This window comes from Salvelinus sp. IW2-2015, unplaced genomic scaffold, assembly GCF_002910315.2.
Source record: "Salvelinus sp. IW2-2015 unplaced genomic scaffold, ASM291031v2 Un_scaffold3735, whole genome shotgun sequence".
Lineage (NCBI taxonomy): Eukaryota > Metazoa > Chordata > Actinopteri > Salmoniformes > Salmonidae > Salvelinus > Salvelinus sp. IW2-2015.
The window spans coordinates 44,727-63,488 of record NW_019945011.1 but is presented as its reverse complement, the minus strand read 5'-3'; the positions used below and the strand labels follow the sequence as shown (position 1 = coordinate 63,488).

Here is an 18,762-nt window from a genome sequence, read left to right as displayed (position 1 = left end):
TCCCCAAAGGCGTCTGTTCGTCTGCTTGGTTTGCTGCTTTGCCAGTAACCTGACCAGATAGAACGTGAACGGTTAGACTTTAACTATACGGGTAGTAAAGACATACAGCGCAATTCGGAAGTATTCAGACCCCTCTGACTTTTTCCACATTTTTATCAGCCTTATTCTGAAGGGGGAAAAAGGAAAACCGCAACACTGCCTTCTTGATATGTATCACTTATATTTAATAAGCTTTTACGCGTATCCCTCACGGCCTTCGTCAGAGCTTTTTTAAAGGCCGTGAGCCGATACGTGAAATGGCTTCACTAAATATCCAGTGATTACCTATCGGAATCGAGCAGTTGTGCGGTTTCCTTTTTCCTCATCTGTTTCAATGTCCCATGCACCTGCAATAAGATTGCTCAGATGTGCGAGTGCCTTTTGAATTTTGGGTTACAGCCCTTGTTCTAAAATGGTATTACAAATTGTGCCTCCCCCCCTCAATCTGCACCACAATACCGCCACTACATGACAAAGCAAAAAAACTGGTTTTTAGAAATGTAACTTACACACCACACTTTTCTTCTTTTTTTTTTTAGTCAGTTCAGACCCTTTTACTCCATAACTTTGTTGCAAGGACTTTTGGCATGCGATTTACAGCCTCAAGTGCTTCTTGGGTATGATGTTGCAAGCTTGGCACAGCCTGTATTGGGAGCTTTCTGTCACAGTTCTTCTCTCTGCAGAATTCTCGTGCGAGCTCTGTCAGTTGGATGGGGAGCTCACTGCACAGCGTATTTCCAGGTCGTCTCCAGAGAATTTCGACCGTGTTTCCACGTCCGGGCTCTGCGTGGGCCACTCAAGGGACAGTCAGAGATTTGTCCCTGAAGCCACTCCTGGCGTTGTCTTTTGGCTGTGTGCTTTTAGGGTTGTTGTGGCGTTTAGAAGGTACTTCACCCCGAGTCTGGAGGTGTCCTGGCGTTCTGGAAACGAGGTTTTCATCAAGGATCTCTCTGTACACTTGTGTCCATTCATCTTTCCCTCGAATCCTAGACTAAGATCTGCCCAGTCCCTTGCCGACTGGAGAAAATGCATTGGCATTCAGGCCAAATAGTTCAATCTTTGTATTCATCAGACCAGAGACATGGTTGTTTCTCATGGGTCTGTGAGTCCTTTTATGTGCCTGATTTGTCAAACTCCAATGCGGACGGTTGTCAATGTGGTCTTACGCTGAGGAGTGGCGCTTCGCGTCTGGCCACTCTTAACATAGAAGGCCTGCTTGGTGAGGCGTGCAGAGATGGTTGTCCTTCTAGACAGGTTAGATCCCAGTGTTCCACAGAGATTACTCTGGAGCTCGTTGTCGACAGAGTGACCAACGGGTTCTTGGTCACCTCCCTGACCAAGGCCCTTCTCCCCCAAATGCTCAGTTTGGCCGGGCGGTCAGCTCTAGGAAGAGTCTTGATGGTTCCAAACTTCTTCCATTTAAGAATGATGGAGTACACTGTGTTCTTGGGGACCTTCAATGCTGCAGACATTTTTTGCTACCCTTCGCCAGATCTGTGCATTGACACAATCCTGTCTCGGAGCTCTACGGACAATTCCTTSRMCCTYATGGCTTGGTTTTTGCTCTGACATGCACTGTCAACTGTGGGACCTTATATAAACAGGTGTGTGCATTTCCAAATCATGTCCAATCAATTGAATTTACCACAGRWGGGCTCCAATCAAGTTGTAGAAAGATCTAAAGTATGATTAATGGAAACAGGATGCACCGGAGCTCAATTTCAAGTCTCATAGCAAAGGGTCTGAATACTTATGTAAATAAGGTATTTCAGTTCTTTTATATTTAATACATTTGCAAATATTTCTAAAAACCTGTTTTCGCTTTGTCATTATGGGGTATTGTGTGTAGATTGATGAGGGCAAAAGAAAAATATTGAATCCATTTTAGAATAAGTCTGTAACGTAACAAAATGTGGAAAAACGGAAGGGGTCTGAATACTTCCCGAATGCACTGTACACTTTATCAGTAACCCTTCTAGAGCTCTAAGACATGACTTGCCCACAGCTGATGCTTCACACAGTTTATTTCATAAAGCCAGAGACATATATATATATATATATATATATATATATATATATATATATATATATATATATATAGAGAGAGAGAGAGATATATACTATGGTTCTGATTATAGACATTCACTCAATTGGTCTTTCTAAGGTGTTATTACATCACATCTAGTCTCGTGACTGTTAAGCAAACAAGTCTGACACCAGGTGACATCAGATAATCTTGTGCGGACTCACCTTTTTTCTTATGAAGCATGACACCGCCGCAGATGACTAAAGTGGAAACGATTTAGCCTGAAGATGTGAACTTGAATCGTCCAACGTCCCACGGGGATGTCCTTTTGTCATCTGGAAGGTAAACATGAAATTGCAGTGATCATGCGTTTGGAGAGATCCATTTCTTGAGAAGAGGAAGCTGGGAATTGTACCTCGTCTTTCCAAAGAAGTCTATTTGAATAGCATGTTGATATGGATTTCCCCCTTTAACATATCATCCTTCATTATGTCCCTGATGTGGCAGGAACTACCCAGAACCCAAAAAAACACCTGACTCTACAGGGAGTGACTTATGATTCTTTACCACAGTAGTCAACATGAAACTTAACTGGTGAGATTAGATAACAGCACTACTAGCATCACAACATTAGGCTCTTGCAACCAGACGCTGATCTCATTGTGCTCACACACTTGTGGAATGTTAGAATGATGAGCTGTCGCACGATCTGGCTGGTTCACTAGGCTATCCCAACATGTCACTGGGTGATGATGTTTTCTCAATGTTGTTTTCAAGTTGAACCAGTCTGTACTGACACGCTAAAAGTGTATGACACGTCAACATTACGTACCCTCTTCACCTCCCTCTCTCTACTCTCTCCAGGAGAATAGGAAGCAGGACCCGCTCGTGTCTCTGTGTCCTCATCCCATTGTTTACGATACAGTCCACGTATCCCCCTGAGCCTGGCAACAGTTGGAGGGTGATGTTGCTATGGCTGTGACACTTTGGTCTTTGTTAATGACAGTCCAGTTGTTAGTGGTCTTTTTATGAGTGCTGCTGCGCAAGAATGTTCCATTGGATCCAAGGTGCTGGTTTACCTGTGGCAAAGAGCTGACCACAACTTCCATGTCTTGAGTCAGATTCAGTGCTGGGACTTTTTGCATTGTGGCCTTCACTCAGATAAACCTGTAATAGAAATAGGATAACAGGTAATATTAGCAATATTATTTTATTTATTTACAAAGCAGGTCAATTAGGAAATTCATTTTATTACAATGACAGCCAAAGGAATCCTGTGGCGCAGGATGCGGGGATTAAAAGTCTAGGACAAGACAGTCAACACAATAAATCTGAGAGAGTCATATATTCCATTTCATATTTTGGTTAAAAGAATATAAACCCTTGGCCCATACTGTATGTTCAGAAATCATGCCTTAGGAAAAGGTCCCACATGTTAAGACTTTTCTGTAATTTCAACCAGTAACACTGTAGGATTGATAGTATAATACCATACATTGTTTCAGGATTCATGCTGTAGATTTTCCCATAATGCAGTGCAATGCTGAAATATTGTTATTAACTGTAATTCAGACTTCCTGTACAAATTACTCTAACATACTGTAATGACCTGACTAGATCATAAATTAACAATTGTCCAGACAGAGGTTTGAGTTTGCGAATTGGCGGTTTATTAAACCATATTTACACAGGCTACTGTTTGGCCGTAGCCCACGCCAAATAAATGAACGATAACCACACACCAATCGTGACCTTCTCTTGTAGCCCAGACGTAAGAGAGGAGAGAACAAAGGCTAAACCTGGTCTTAACTTCCAATGCTCCATCCCCCTGCCCAACCCCCCTCCACGCCACTCCGCCAACGCGAGGATGGCCGGCATCAGAACATTTCAGGCATTCCGTGATTTGCAGATAGCAGGTTGATTGACATGTCGGACCCCCCGCAACATCGTGGTACTGGTCAATACAACACAACCACCCTACTAGCCTAACACATAACACACAGCTGTCTGTGCGGGTGCTACCATACTGTTTTTTTACAGTATAGTTTATGCCTACTGTAGATTCAAATGATCCGTTTCAGGCGCCAACCTCATGCTGTCGGGTGAGACACATGAAGCTCACACTATTTTTAGTAAATATATTTTTGAAGCGGCTGTGAAATGGAATAATATTTTCAGTACCTTACTGTAAGAAATTGTAATAGATACTGGCAACTTGTTTTAACAACTTCTCAACACAAGCTATACTTGACACAACATGCACCCATCTCCCTCTATACCCCCACACTTCGTACCCTTATAAACCACAGACCCACACCTACTCCCCTCCCCATGCACAGGCCCCTGCTAAAACAAACGCACATGCATTCTGCTTGAGTTGGACTCTATAGACAAAGAACTATGTTAAGGGGCAATGGAACGTCGACATCAGGCCCGAACAGGACTAACCAGACCCAGATCGACCAATCGGAAGGCCAGACTACAAGATCAACCTACTTTACTTGTTGCATATATAATCAGCACAAATTGTTTAGAGGTCCCTCTTCCGGACGTTCCATACGAGTCAGACAGAAGGGCCGTGCTGCCACGATTTGCCAGATATCTTCACACTGAATAAACTGTCCTACTAAATACTGTTCCACCCTGTCCAGCGTATTGACTTGGTCTCATTTCTCTTAGTAACGAATCATCAACATTACCTTGTTTATAAGCATATATATTGCTAGCCACCTGATTTATTGCATGTTTCTTTAGCTAATCTAGCTAGATAGCTGGCTATACCTTTGCTAGCTAGCTAGCTAGCTCAAGTTGACAAAAGCCATTTCGGTCTGCTCTTAATTGCTCGTAGATATCTAGCTGTCGACCTAGAAAACATCAGAGAGAATATTGTATTATAGGCTTGTGTCGCAGCCTCTGAGTGCCATAGAGATACACTCAGCGCAGATTCGTGACCTTCATTACTACAGAGAAAATGGCTTGTTCTCTAGCAGTTCAAAAATGATTGACGGTCCGCATTGACACATAAACGCGTTGTGGCCGTACTTGCGAGCCGCTAAAACTGACCGCGAGTAACCAGTGCACCATATTGTACCGAGGCTGCCTGCCGACCTAAGGCAGTACAACTGGTCAGCTGTAGCCTAGCACAGTGTCGTCGGTGGAAACTAGTAACGTGGCAAATTTCCCCTCCCAGGATAATACAGTATTTCAAGTAGGATAGCAGCCAACACAAGAAATAACTAATATTGGTAGCCATCTAGATGTCACCGTGATTTATTCTACTCAATGGGGAGAACATAAATGACAAAAACACCAGGACAGAAGGTCCTCCTCCTTAGCTGTCACAACCATTTGTGATTCGGTTCACTTGGCTCTCATCTGCGTGACTGACTCATCGTTTTGTAGCCCTAATTGTCTCCCGCTACCATTTGTTTAATGTAAAAAAAAAAACATTGTTCCAATATATTTACAATTAGCTAAACCTGTTCACTTCACCAGTAGTTCGTAAACATTTGGTGGTGTAACAGATGTGAAATGGCTAGCTAGTTAGGGTGGTGCGCGCTAATAGCGTTTCAATCGGTTACGTCACTCGCTTTGAGACCTTGAAGTAGTGGTTTCCCTTGCTCTGCAAGGGCCGTGGCTTTTGTGGAGCGATGGTAACGATGCTTCGTGGGTGACTGTTGTTGATGTGTGTGCAGGGTCCTGGTTCGCGCCCGTTCGTGGCGAGGGGAGGACTAAAGTTAAACTGTTACATTGATGCCTGTTGCCGGACTCATGGTTGCTGCAGCAAGGAGGAGGTGCAGAAAGAGTGGGGTGAGTTGTGTAACGGATGTGAAATGGCTAGCTAGTTAGCGGTGGTGCGCGCTAATAGCGTTTCAATCGGTTACGTCACTTGCTTTGAGACCTTGAAGTAGTGTTCCCCTTGCTCTGCAAGGGCCGCGGCCTTTGTGGAGCGATGGGTAACGATGCTTCGTGGGGCGATTGTTGATGTGTGCAGAGGGTCCCTGTTCGCGCCAGGTCGGGGCGTGCACAGTGTTATTGGCACAGCTAGATAAAAAAATGTAGTAGTGTCTGGTTAAAATACCATTGCCATTTCCATTGTTTTATTTAACTTAGTCCTGCATGTTGGAGCTCTGAATCGGAGATCCACGAAGGCACCCAGTCCAATTTGAACTTCCGCTCTCTCTCTCTCTTTGGCTTTCTCTCTCCCCACAGCCCACACGCACAGGAACTCAATATCGTTTTTACCTTAGTGTAATGATTCTCTTATTTGGTTACATATGGTTAACTTCTTGTTACTTATTTTGTCAATTATGTTGTTAATTCGTATTTAATTTTGTTACCAATTTTAATAAATGTATTGTAAGTTACAAATGTGTTTTTTCTTAAATGTAGATTTCAGGTAGAATTTCGCTGTAAATTTGCCAGATTATCCTGGCACCAGAGTTGGCATCCTTAATACTTTTTGCTTTACAGTACCATTTTCCTTACTGTAAAACATTACAGCATCCATTTCATGTACTGCAAGGATGCTGTAATATGTCTTTCAGTAAGGTAAATAGTACTGTAAAACTATTACAGCATCTCTGCTGTAAAGCAAAAATACAGTATTAAGCTGGCCACTGTGGTGCCAGTGTAATACTGTAATTTTACAGGGGAACGTTTTACAGTGATACTATAAAGGTTGACTAAAGGATTATGGTATTTGGCAAAGAATCAGATGTAAGGGCTTTAGGCTTCGTTTTTCACAGCAGCCCAATCTTATATTTTTCCACTAATTGGTCTTTTGACCAATCGATCAGCTCCTTTGCCATAATTGGACAAAATTTCAGAATTGGGCTGCCTGTGTAAACAAAGCCTAACATTACCCTCTATTTTATGATTTTGCTCTATAGTTGTGAATCATTTGTATTGTTTACGACTTTATGTTAATACTGTATAGACTGTTTTCCCAAACGGATTTCTCCAAGAATACCCCCAGAGACTTTAGGTCCTATACTACCAGCACACCTGATTCAACTAGGCCTAATCAAGGGCTGGATAATTCGTTGAGCAGTTAATTGGTTAATTAATTAGTAACTGGTAATTAGTTAATTCGTCATTCATTTGTTGCTAACCTTGAACGGTAAGAACAAGTCTGCTTGCGTATTGAACCATCGGGTAAACATTGAAGGAACAAATATAGCAGGCTTCGTCCGCCTGTTACATTGTTTCCGGTAATAGACGTCGAGTTGAGAGATGCCTCGTGAAAACCACCTTGCCTCGGTGCGGGTCTATGATTTGAGCGCCAAACCGCTTGCTGTAGGTGGCCAGATTCTCCACCGAGTCGTTTTGAACAGCCTCTGCCAGGTGACTTGCAGCACACCTGTCGGGTCTGCAAGGGTGCAGGTATTATATGCGTCGCCATTGAAGTCAAGCCTGTGTCTCCTCTAGCTACGACGTTGACAGAGACGGCTAGAAAATGGAAGGAATGTTAACAGGTAAATAAAAAAGTTTGCCTTACTAACAAAAATCAATGACCTGTCAAACGTGGGAATGTTCCTTTATCTTATACGACAATCAACTGGTCAGATCCATGAAAAATAACGTACCTTCAGACAGCACGCATAAGATAATTAGGTAAGTGTTCATTCTCAGCTGGTGGATGTGTGACAGCATCATGTTTCTGGCATTGGACCTTTTAAATATTGAGTGAAAGTGAAGTTGGTGGCTGCGGTTGGGCGTTAGTAACATTAAAGTGACCCCATGTTTCCTGTAGCCAACGTGACATACTGTAGAATAAACCATCGATAATGAAGTTGTCACGGAACTAGAATGAGTTCGTGATTCTATTTCTATGGATAGAATACCGATGGTGTTCTTCTTTCTCTTTGGTCAGACGATAGCTTAATGTCATGGATGCGTGCACAATAACAATGTAATCACTGTATCTTGTGCGTTGTTATGAGCAGGGCTCCGATCGTGAGATCTAGTTGGCATATTGCTAGGTTAAATGAGTGCATTGATTTGCTATGATGGAATTATGAAGCCAACAGCCGACAGTTGGACGAATGACAAAGCTCATGGGTCTCCTGCAAGAACAATACCCGCACTGACAGGACTGCCAGTTGATTTCAGGAGTATTTCTGCTCGTGCTCACATAAGCTTAATGTCATACTGCAGCTGCACTAAAAATAACCAGAGAATGTGAAAATACTGTATGTCTTTGTGGTTGATATACAGGCCCCCGCGTGTAGATTTGGCATTGCGGGTAAAGATGTCTATTTCAACAGCCACGTTGACGAGTGGTCATGGCTCCACAGTGCGAGCATTTCACTCGCATTTGTGAATTTAAAAAAGTCAAGTATGATCACATGTATAGTTAAATAAATGCTGCAGCAGCTGTTTTGTTTCATACCTGGTAATTAATCGCACAAAGTCAAAGAACTACGAATCTTAAATAGCCTATTCCACCTCGCGCTGCAACACTGCATGGCTAGAGGCTTTTCTCCCGTGAAGAGCGGAGGTGAAGATACATTTCCATATCAGCAGCGCTGTGCACAGGCATAAAAATAGCTCTAATTTACGTGAAAAAAATATGATAATTGAAGTGACAGTTCGTGTGTTCTTCTGGCTATTTACATTTTGTTCACAAGCTAGGTTGATTTTGTATGTTTGAGTTTCAACTGCTAGGGTAGAGAAAACAATGCTTCTAAAGGGCAGACTGACTCAATTCAAAGGCACAAACACGACTCGAGTCACGTTACCACGGTAATCACCCGCCTTTAAAGGGGCAGGACATTTGTGTCATGATATTTTGGTTAAAAGTCGAAGGTCACAAAAAATGAAATTAAACAAAATATCACATTCTTCTTACGAGTATAACATTACAAAGCATGCTCATACGTTTTTGTGTGTGTGTGTAATCTTTGCGCAAAAAACACATTTTGTTTTGTAAAAATCTGAGTAGCTGGTAGATTTTGGTCGAACAAAAAGTACATGTTATGCCCTGTTGACATAACATGGTTCACTGGCACTGTGTATTTTCCACTTGAAGGCAACCACATCAAAGGCATTATTAAGGCTACTGTAACCACAGCTAGTTCCAAAGCAAGCCTGCGTTGTTCCAGGTAAAATAGAACAATATAGTCTCCTAAATACCAGATTAATAGTCTTCTTAATATGTATAAAAGATGAAACAGTAAAAAAAAAAAACAAGAAGAACAAAGCATAAACTGAAGTCAATCTACATACAAAAAGTTTTGTAATGTGGGAAATAGGACTCCATGTTTTTGGGAAGAGGTGAGGATTGTACTGTATGATCTAATGACTAGAACAATAGTTTCAAGGTAATTACTTATGTGTGTCATTGGATTTACAGATTTGTCACTCAATGCTTGTCATTGGATATGCTGTTCTGGGGTGCAACCAGAAAGTTGTATTATTCTGTATGTAAATCTGAAACCTCCATTGAGTACAATCCGTTACGTTCGTTAGGTATGATTAATTTGTGGATATCCATCACCTATTTCTAGCTAGGTTAGGCATTAGGGTTAAGGTTAGGGGAGGTTAGGAGGTAGGGGAAGGTTAGGATTTTATTTTTTATTATTATATTATTATTTTATTTTTTATTTTTTGGGGGGGGTGGATCAGCTAATATTGCGGAAAGAATGTTGTTTCCAATGTAATTGTCTGCATCATTTCCAATCCCCCATATTTTTTTGGGCAAATATATATATCCATTCACGTATGCATACATATACACATATATACATACACATACCTACATAGACATACATACTTTTTTAAAGAGTATACCTTTTTATTTTTTCCCTGCAAACCACCTACACCGATCCCCCAATTGGAGTAAACTGATAAATATTTCTGGAAGGTTAGGAGTTAGGAGGTAGGTTGAGGGGAGTTAGGGGAAGGTTAGGAGTTAGGGGAAGGTTAGGGAAGTTAGGAGTTAGGGAAGTAGGAAGGTTAGGAGTTAGGGGAAGGTTGGGAGTTAGGGGAAGGTTTAGGAGTTAGGGAGTTAGGAGTTAGGGGAAGGTTGGAGTGTTAGGGAAGGTTAGGAGTAAGGTTGTGAAGGGTTAGGAGTAGGGAAGGTTAGCTAATAAAATGCTCTAGAAGTTGTGCCGTGATGAGATTCACAACACACAACCTTTGAGTCGCTAGACATTTGTGTTATACATTTTTGCATTAAGTAACCATCTGTCTTATGTAACCATACCAAACACATCATTCTATATTGAGTGTCCTGGATTTAGCTTTACTATGTTACGTCTATGAGACCAGACTGGTGGTAAGGGTCATGTGCATGCTGAGGGGATGTGCAGTGAGGGACTTTGTTCCCACATGTCAAAGCAAATTTGCAAGATGACCACTGCCCCAGAGTCTTGTATCCAAAAGGCATTATAGAAAAGGTGAAACCGAAAAATCTTTGAGTTTATCACTAGAAGCTAATGTCATAACCTTAGTATAATAACATAGTTAGATATGTTTTTTTTTATACTGATGTTTATTGTAGGCTGTCATAAAACATATTATATTCTCATAAAATGTCATATAAATTCCTCCTGTATCTCAGGCGGCAGGTAGCCTGGTGGGTAGGAGTGGGTAAAAGGTTGCTGCTGAATCCCAGAAGCGACAAGGAAAAAAATCTGTCAGTCTGTCCCTGAGCAGAATTGGGTTGGGTTAAATGAGGAAGTCATTTCATTTGAATGCATTCAGACTCGCTATCCCCCTTTCCTTATACAACTGACTAGGTATCCCCCTGTCCCTGTACAACTGACTAGGTATCCCCCTGTCCCTGTACAACTGACTAGGTATCCCCCTGTCCCTGTACAACTGACTAGGTATCCCCCTGTACAACTGACTAGGTATCCCCCTGTCCCTGTACAACTGACTAGGTATCCCCCTGTACCTGTACAACTAACTAGGTGTCCCTCTTTCCCTGTACAACTGACTAGGTGTCCCCCTGTCCCTGTACAACTGACTAGGTGTCCCTCTTTCCCTATACAACTGACTAGGTGTCCCTCTTTCCCTATACAACTGACTAGGTGTCCCTCTTTCCCTATACAACTGACTAGGTATCACCCTTTCCTCTTGTCATACCTGATTATGTACAGTCTTAGCTGGGAATAGTATTTGACCAAGCGGGAGGGCTGAGTCAAGGTTACTGTAGAATAGAATCATAAATGAAAGAGAAACTGTCTGGGCTGTAGGGTTATTTCAATACTCTGACCACTYTCAGCCTCAAATCAAATGTATTGGTCACATGCACGTGTTTAGCAGATTTTATTGCGGGTGTAGCGAAATGCTTGTGCTTCTAGCTCCGACAGTAGAGTAATATCTAACAGTTTCACAACATATACCCAAAAAACACTTAAATCTAAGTAAGACATGGATTAAGAATATATACATGTATGTCAGAGAGGCATTGGACTAAGATACAGTGGTATAGAATACAGTATATATATGAGATGTCCAATGCCGCTCTGACATATGTGTGTATATATATATATGTTCTCAGTGTTAAGTGTTATGCTGAATCCAGTAAAGGATGAGCAGTCAGAATGATACTGACAGTAGCCACTCTTTATCTGTCAGAATGATACTKACAGTAGCCATTCCTTGTCTGATGACTAAGCTACTGTAAACTTTGATATCCTGTGATTGTGTTGAAATGTGTACTGAGTCATCTGGTAGAACTGTAGGTAGCCTAGAGTTGGAGAGGCGGACCAGTAACTAGAGGGTTGCTGGTTCGAATCACAGGTCCGTCAGGAAATACAGTATGATCCAGCGCCGCTGYACCACAGCTGACACGGACCCTCAGGGTATGCATATGTCACTGTTTACAGTGTCAAAACACTGTATGGTGCCAAATGGATGTKTGTAGTTGCCATAGAAACCCCTRRAAGGAGAAATAGAGCAGCAAGGTGTTTTTAATCTGAACAAAACATTTTCATTATATCTTGGGAAGTACCTGCCTCATATTCTGGTTGGCTGGTGTGGTCTTATGTTACTGTGGTGACATCGATACATGTGAAGCTGTCTCACTCAACCAGAGGATGATTCCAGCTGCATCTCAATGCTTAAATCTAGAAACACAGACACTGAAGACAGACAATACATTTTCTGAAGTATACATCTTTCTTTGATCAATTAATGTAGAATATCCAGCATATGGACCATAAGGTACAGAACAAGTACCAAACACTAGGTGGCACAACAATAAAAAGGTATGGATAGAAAATTCAGGACACGATCAGACGATGCAAGAGAATGAAGTAGACGGCSTGGGTCATGGATAATTGTTTGTTGAATGATTGCTGTGTTTTGATGTATTTTTGCTGAGCTCTTTTAAATGTTTTTATTTTTTAAGCATAACCCTRAGGTTGGGACTGGCCAGAGTACTTTAATATCCACAGCAAGTTCTAAACCAATTGGCTGCTAATGCTCCACCCCAGAAACTAAACACGCCTACACTTAATTCATAGGCCTAAAAGATAAGAACAGAAAATACAACTGCAACAAGAATAGCAGCATACATTTCAGTCAATTTACATAATTAAATGTTTTACAATGTGGGAAATGATGACTCCATGTTATGGGAATAGGGTGGGGATTTTATTTAGAGATTTTAAATCTATTACAGTAGTATGTGTGTGTCATAGAGGTTTACAGTTTTCCCTACATGCTTCTCACATGCCCAAAGTATGTGCGATTCTGGTAATTGAGTCAGCAGGAAGTTCCCCGATGCTGGTCCTGAGTCTCCTTCCGGTGTTAGGGGTCGTGGTCATGCCCGTCATGCCGAGGAGATTCATTACTTTGTTGCGTCATGACTTTGTTCCCACAATTGAAAAACATTCTATAATTGTACCAAGTAGCTTAGCTATGTGGCCCAACAGGGGGTCTGAGTCAGGGTTACTGTAGAAAAGAGTCAAATGAAAGAGGAACCATCTGGGCTGGAGGTTACAGTACTCTGGCCACTCCCAACCTCAGGGTTATGCTTTTAAAAAATGTGTGTGACTCCTTGCCTTTTAGTACTTTGTTACATGTTTTGTGTTTTTTTGCAGACCCCAGGAAGAGTAGCTGCTGCCTCTGCAAAAGCTAATGGGGATATTAATAAACAAATATGCTRATTCCAAATCCAGGAAGGATACGCAGTCAGAAAGATACTTACAGGAGGCCCTCCTTATCTGATGACTAGACTGCTCTGGTAAAACTGTAGTTAACCTAGAGCAGTGGTCAACAACCTTTTCTGAGTCAAGGAAACTGTGCAGACCCGGTGATCTGAGCGGCCAGCGGTAGTCCTATAGGTGCACTTGATTTGCTCTTTGGGCCTGCCTGGTAGGTGGAGTTCTACCTTCTAGGGCTGCTGAATCAAGTGCACCTACCGCCATCGGTGTGAAMCGGAAAAAAATAGGAAGGCAAGGCTTTATCATTGGGTTTTTTACAGAAATGTTTGGTGATCGACTAGGAATGCCTTGGAGACTGACCATTCGATCRCGATTGAMCGGTTGGTGTAGAGGAGGCAGGCCAGCAACTGGAGGGTTGCTGGTTCGAATCCCATGTCTGTCAAGAAAGATGTTATGGTTCTAGAAATCTTTTGCATTTTAACAATTTTCCTGCAATTCTACACTTTATTAATGGTGCGATATGCAGAAATTCCCATTTCCTGATTGCTAAAGTTCTAGTAGTTCACCTAATTTCAGTTTGTGACAAAACAAGCAATGTTTAGTGTAGAGAATAATCTTAACCAATGTGAAATATATTTTTATTAAACCAAAACAATTGTGTTTTCAGATGTTTGAAGCATGTGTACAAAGCAATGTTTTGTGGGTTCGATTGCAGGCTCAAAATGTCCAGAAACAAAKAACTTTCTTCTGAAACTCGTCAGTCTATTCTTGTTCTGAGAAATGAAGGCTATTCCAYGTGAGAAATTGCCAAGAAACTGAAGATCTCGTACAACGCTGTGTACTACTCCCTTYWAAGAACAGCACAAACTGGCCTTATGTAAATATTACAGTGAGATCCTTCGATTATCATGAAAAAATGTGAAGAAGGAATTTGAATACAAAACAAATGTGACTATGTGAATGAATATCGCCGACAACTATCTAAAGGTGACTTCTATCGCAAACTGAATAATGACCCAACCCAGAATTCCAGCATATTATCTCATCTACAGTGGAAAGCTGTTTGGAATCACCAAAAAAAGAATGTGAATTTCTATGTGTGAAATTTCCTAAGATACCAACTTGTTATACAGTTGCTAAATTACACAAACAAGTGTCTCCTTCCCCAGGTAGACCCATTGTAGCAGCAATTGACTGTGACGTCCAACATTTCTAAGTTTGTGGATCACCACATTAAACCGATGGTTGAGAATCTCCCATCCTTATGTCAAAGACACTAGTCACATGATCTCATTGATAGAGAGACTAGAAGGATACCAGATGGCACCCTGCTGGCCACTTTTGATGTGGAGAACTTGTACACTAACATCCCACACACTGAGGCTTGCAGGYGCTGCAACACTTCCTTCAGCAGAGAGACTACCCTTGCTCCATCCAATGATTACATCTTACAACTTACTGAACTGGTATTATCCAAAAACGACTTTGTCTTTGAGTCAGACTTTTTCCTTCAAATTCGGGGTGTAGCCATGGGCTCCCCCTTTTCCTCCCAACTATGCAAACCTGTATGTGGGACAATTTTAGGAAGCACTCCTTTACAAAACAGAGACACACACCTTACTTTCCTATGGAAAAGAGACATAGTGGCTGTCTTTGTGCTCTGGGAAGGAAGTCAGCAGGAACTAAATAAAGTCCAAACTATTAAACAAGAGCCCTGAATACGGCTCCCGTGTGGCTCAGTTGGTAGAGCATGGCGCTTGCAACGCCAGGGTTGTGGGTTCATTCCCCACGGGGGGACCAGGATGAATATGTATGAACTTTCCAATTTGTAAGTCGCTCTGGATAAGAGCGTCTGCTAAATGACGTAAATGTAAATGTAAATGAATACCTCAAAATCACCATGCATCATCAAAGAGAAGGATGCATTACATACAGACTTCTACACAAAGCCCACAGACTTCTACACAAAGTCCACAGACCACAATACCCTGCTATGTGCGGATAGTATCCTTCCCCTCTATAATGGTCTACCATATAGTCAGTTATGCAGGGTTAAACACATCTGTGGCCACCAGACAGATTGACAGCAATGCTAAACATACATACATTTAAAATGAGGCTACAAGAACAGAATACTTGATGCTGCAATGATTAAAACATCTCAAATTGCTAGAATCTCAACCAGAGAAGAAAAACAACAACAGTATTTTGCACCAAGTACACCAAGTGTTTGGAGAAAATGAAAGCAATCCTGAAAAAGCACTGGCATATTCTGCAATCAGACAAAAAAAATCGCACATCTCTTAAAGGAACGCCCAGTAGTGGTCTATAAGCAACGTTGCATTATTGGAGATAGCTTGGTGAAATCTGAGCTGCCCCCTGAGCCCACTCAGACACTCTTGACACACATTCCAAATGGGATCTACAAATGTGGCTCATGCGCACAGTGCAAAAGCACTATAAAACATCCTTCTTCAGACACCCACATACAGGTCAATATCAGACACCCACATACAGGTCAACATCAGACACCCACATACAGGTCAACATCAGACACCCACATACAGGTCAACATCAGACACCCACATACAGGTCAACATCAGACACCACTACAGGTCCAACTATCAGACACCACATACAGCGTCAACATCAGACACCCACATACAGGTCAACCATCAGACACCCACATTCGGGTCAACATCAAGACACCCACATACAGGTCACATCAGACACCCACATACGGTCAACATCAGACACGCACTACAGGTCAACATCGGACCACCGCAACTAGCACGCCACATACAGGTCAACATCGGACACCCACATACAGGTCAACATTCGGACAAATCCCACATACAGGGTCAACATCGGACACCCACATACACGGTCAACATCGACACCCCAACAGCTCAACATGGTCAATCATGGCAACACCCACATACAGGTCAACATCAGACACCCACATACAGGTCAACATCAGACACCATACAGGTCCATGACATAGACAACATCACAGGTCAACATCTCTGTTGGAGGGAGATCATTCTCATCAAGACCAAGGGGGTAATCTATCTCATCACATTTTCATGTGTGGGAAAGCCTACGTAGGACAACAAAAAAGACAATAAAACAACGCATAGCTGAACACCGCAGCCTAAATCAGGTTGTAAGAACATTTGACCATCCAGTAGCAGCTCACTTTTGTTGAAGCTAACCATCCCATCTCCTCCCTCAAAATACACAGGCATTGAGCATGTTGCCCTACCATGAGGAGGGAGGAAACATTGGGGATCCTCTATACAAGGAGGCTTCTACTGGATATTCTATCGAAAAACTGACCCCTAGTGGTCTGAATATTGACTTTCTCAGGCCCTTTTAATGAACATTTTCTCTCTCTATGACAAGTTGTATAAATGATATATAGTCATTCTACAACTAATCAGAATATACCCAATATGTCCCCTGTTGAGGATACGTTATTATGGGTTGAACCAAAATATTACATTAAACATTTTTTTTTATGAAATAGGAAACAATTAAATATATATGTGAAATTGAATTAAACAATAATGTATGTTGATGCTAATATTATGTACAATATTTAATTGTTTCCATATGATAACAATAGCTTAATATATTTAATATGCTATAAACTGTTTTTTAACAGTTTCACTCAATTCATTCTAATTAACTTAATAATTATCACACACTCCTCACTATTGTCATTGGTTGCACTAATTGCACTGTTTGTCTACGTAACCTKGTTCAAGCATTCATGACATTACCCTGACGAAGGCACTGTGATGCCGAAACTGGTGATTTGCCCAATAAATGAATGTATGGAATGTGCAACTCTTTATTTTTTATAGCTTAAAGTTTATTCGCCGTTAGTCAGCACCTCTACATAACAACTTTCTCTGGGTGTGCGCTAGCTCATGTTTTTTTAAATTCAACTTTAATAATTCAACACATGAACCCATACTTACAGTCAGTTTAAAAGCCTCTTCGTTCATAACTTCCTCCTACTGTACCGAGACTAGATTATTGACTAGTTCTGTACTCCCCCTTCTGACCATTCTGAGTACTACACCACTATATTGTATAAAATCTAATTGTATTTGTCACATGCTTCGTAGACAACAGGTGTAGACTAACAATTAAATGCTTACTTAAATGTCATTTTCCAACAATGCAGAGTTTAAGATATGATTAAAATATAAATAAGAATAGTGACGCAAGGAATAAATCCACAGTGAATAACAGGAAGTACCGCAACAGTCAATGTGCAGGGTACAAGGTAATTGGGGTAAAGTGACTAGGCAACAGGATAGATAGACAGTAGCAGCAGTGTGTGTTGGGGTGTCAGTGTAAGTATGTGTGAATGTGTGGGTGGAGTCCAGTGTGTGTGCATAGAGTCAGTGCAAAAAAGGGTCAAAGCAGGTAGTCCGGGTAGCCATTTGATTAGATATTTAGCAATCTTGTTTAGAAGTCTTATGGCATGGGGGTAGAAGCAGTTAAGGGTCCTGTTGGTTTCAGACTTGGTGCATTGGTACCGCTTGCCGTGCGGTAGCAGAGAGAACAGTCTGTGGCTTTGGTGGCTGGAGTCTTTCAAAAAAATGTTTGGGCCTTCTTCTGACACCGCCTGGTATAGAGGTCCTGGATGGCAGGGAGCTCGGCCCCAGCGATGTACTGGGCTGTACGCACATCCTAGAAGTGTGTGTGTGTGTTGTAGTAGTTTTAAGTCATGTGTAACTCTCTTTGTGCATGGCTCTCTAATCTGGTGAGAACACAGCAGGTTGTCACAGCAACCCTGGGAGAAAATGCAGTCTTAAACTGTGAACTCATGAAACCCAAAGACGTGCTGCAAGTCACCTGGGGGAAAAATGACACAGGGGCAAAATGTGAACATTGGCTCCTATAGCAAACGATTTGGAGCAGTAGTCAACCTACCTTTTGAGGGGAAAGTGGAGTTTGAAGACATATTATAGGGTATTAACATATAGTTCCATATAAAGAGGGTAATTTAAAACAAATCTCTGTTTTAAAGAGGGTCATTAACATATTGTTGTGTATAAAGAGGGTAATTAACATGTTGTTGTGTATAAAGAGGGTAATAACATATTGTTGTGTGTAAAGAGGGTAATTGACATCTTGTTCTGTATGTATGGTAATTAACATATTGTTCTGTATAAATAAGGGTAATTCATATTTGTTTATGAAGTATATAAGTGACATGAGTAACATCAGAACAACAATGCAGGAATGCAACTCATTTGAATATGTGTTAGATTAGACCTCTGGATTTCAGGGTCATCATGTTGAGGGTTGAGTGTTGATGGTTCTTCCTGTTCTCTTGTCATTGGCTGTGGGATTTGGGCTTAAGACTGATTGTCAAACTTACAAAAACAATGTCAAAGTAAGGTCCATCCATGATTTTTACCATTTACTTTGAGGCAGATCGTTCCACTGATAGGTCCATCTGAAAAGGTGTTAAACAGACACTTGTAGCAGGACTCGTCTCCTCTTGACACTCCTCTGATGACAATAGAGCAGTTCTGCAGTCCCTTGTCTTCAAAC

General features: G+C 41.5%; 1 long non-coding RNA gene across 1 annotated transcript; it reads left to right on the top strand.

Moving 5' to 3' along the window:
• The first annotated feature begins 7,295 nt into the window (after positions 1-7,295).
• LOC139026016 (uncharacterized) lies at positions 7,296-13,861 on the top strand. The gene is made up of 2 exons (XR_011477727.1): positions 7,296-7,542; positions 13,123-13,861. It is a non-coding gene; the product is annotated as an uncharacterized lncRNA (long non-coding RNA).
• The last annotated feature ends 4,901 nt before the right edge of the window (positions 13,862-18,762 follow it).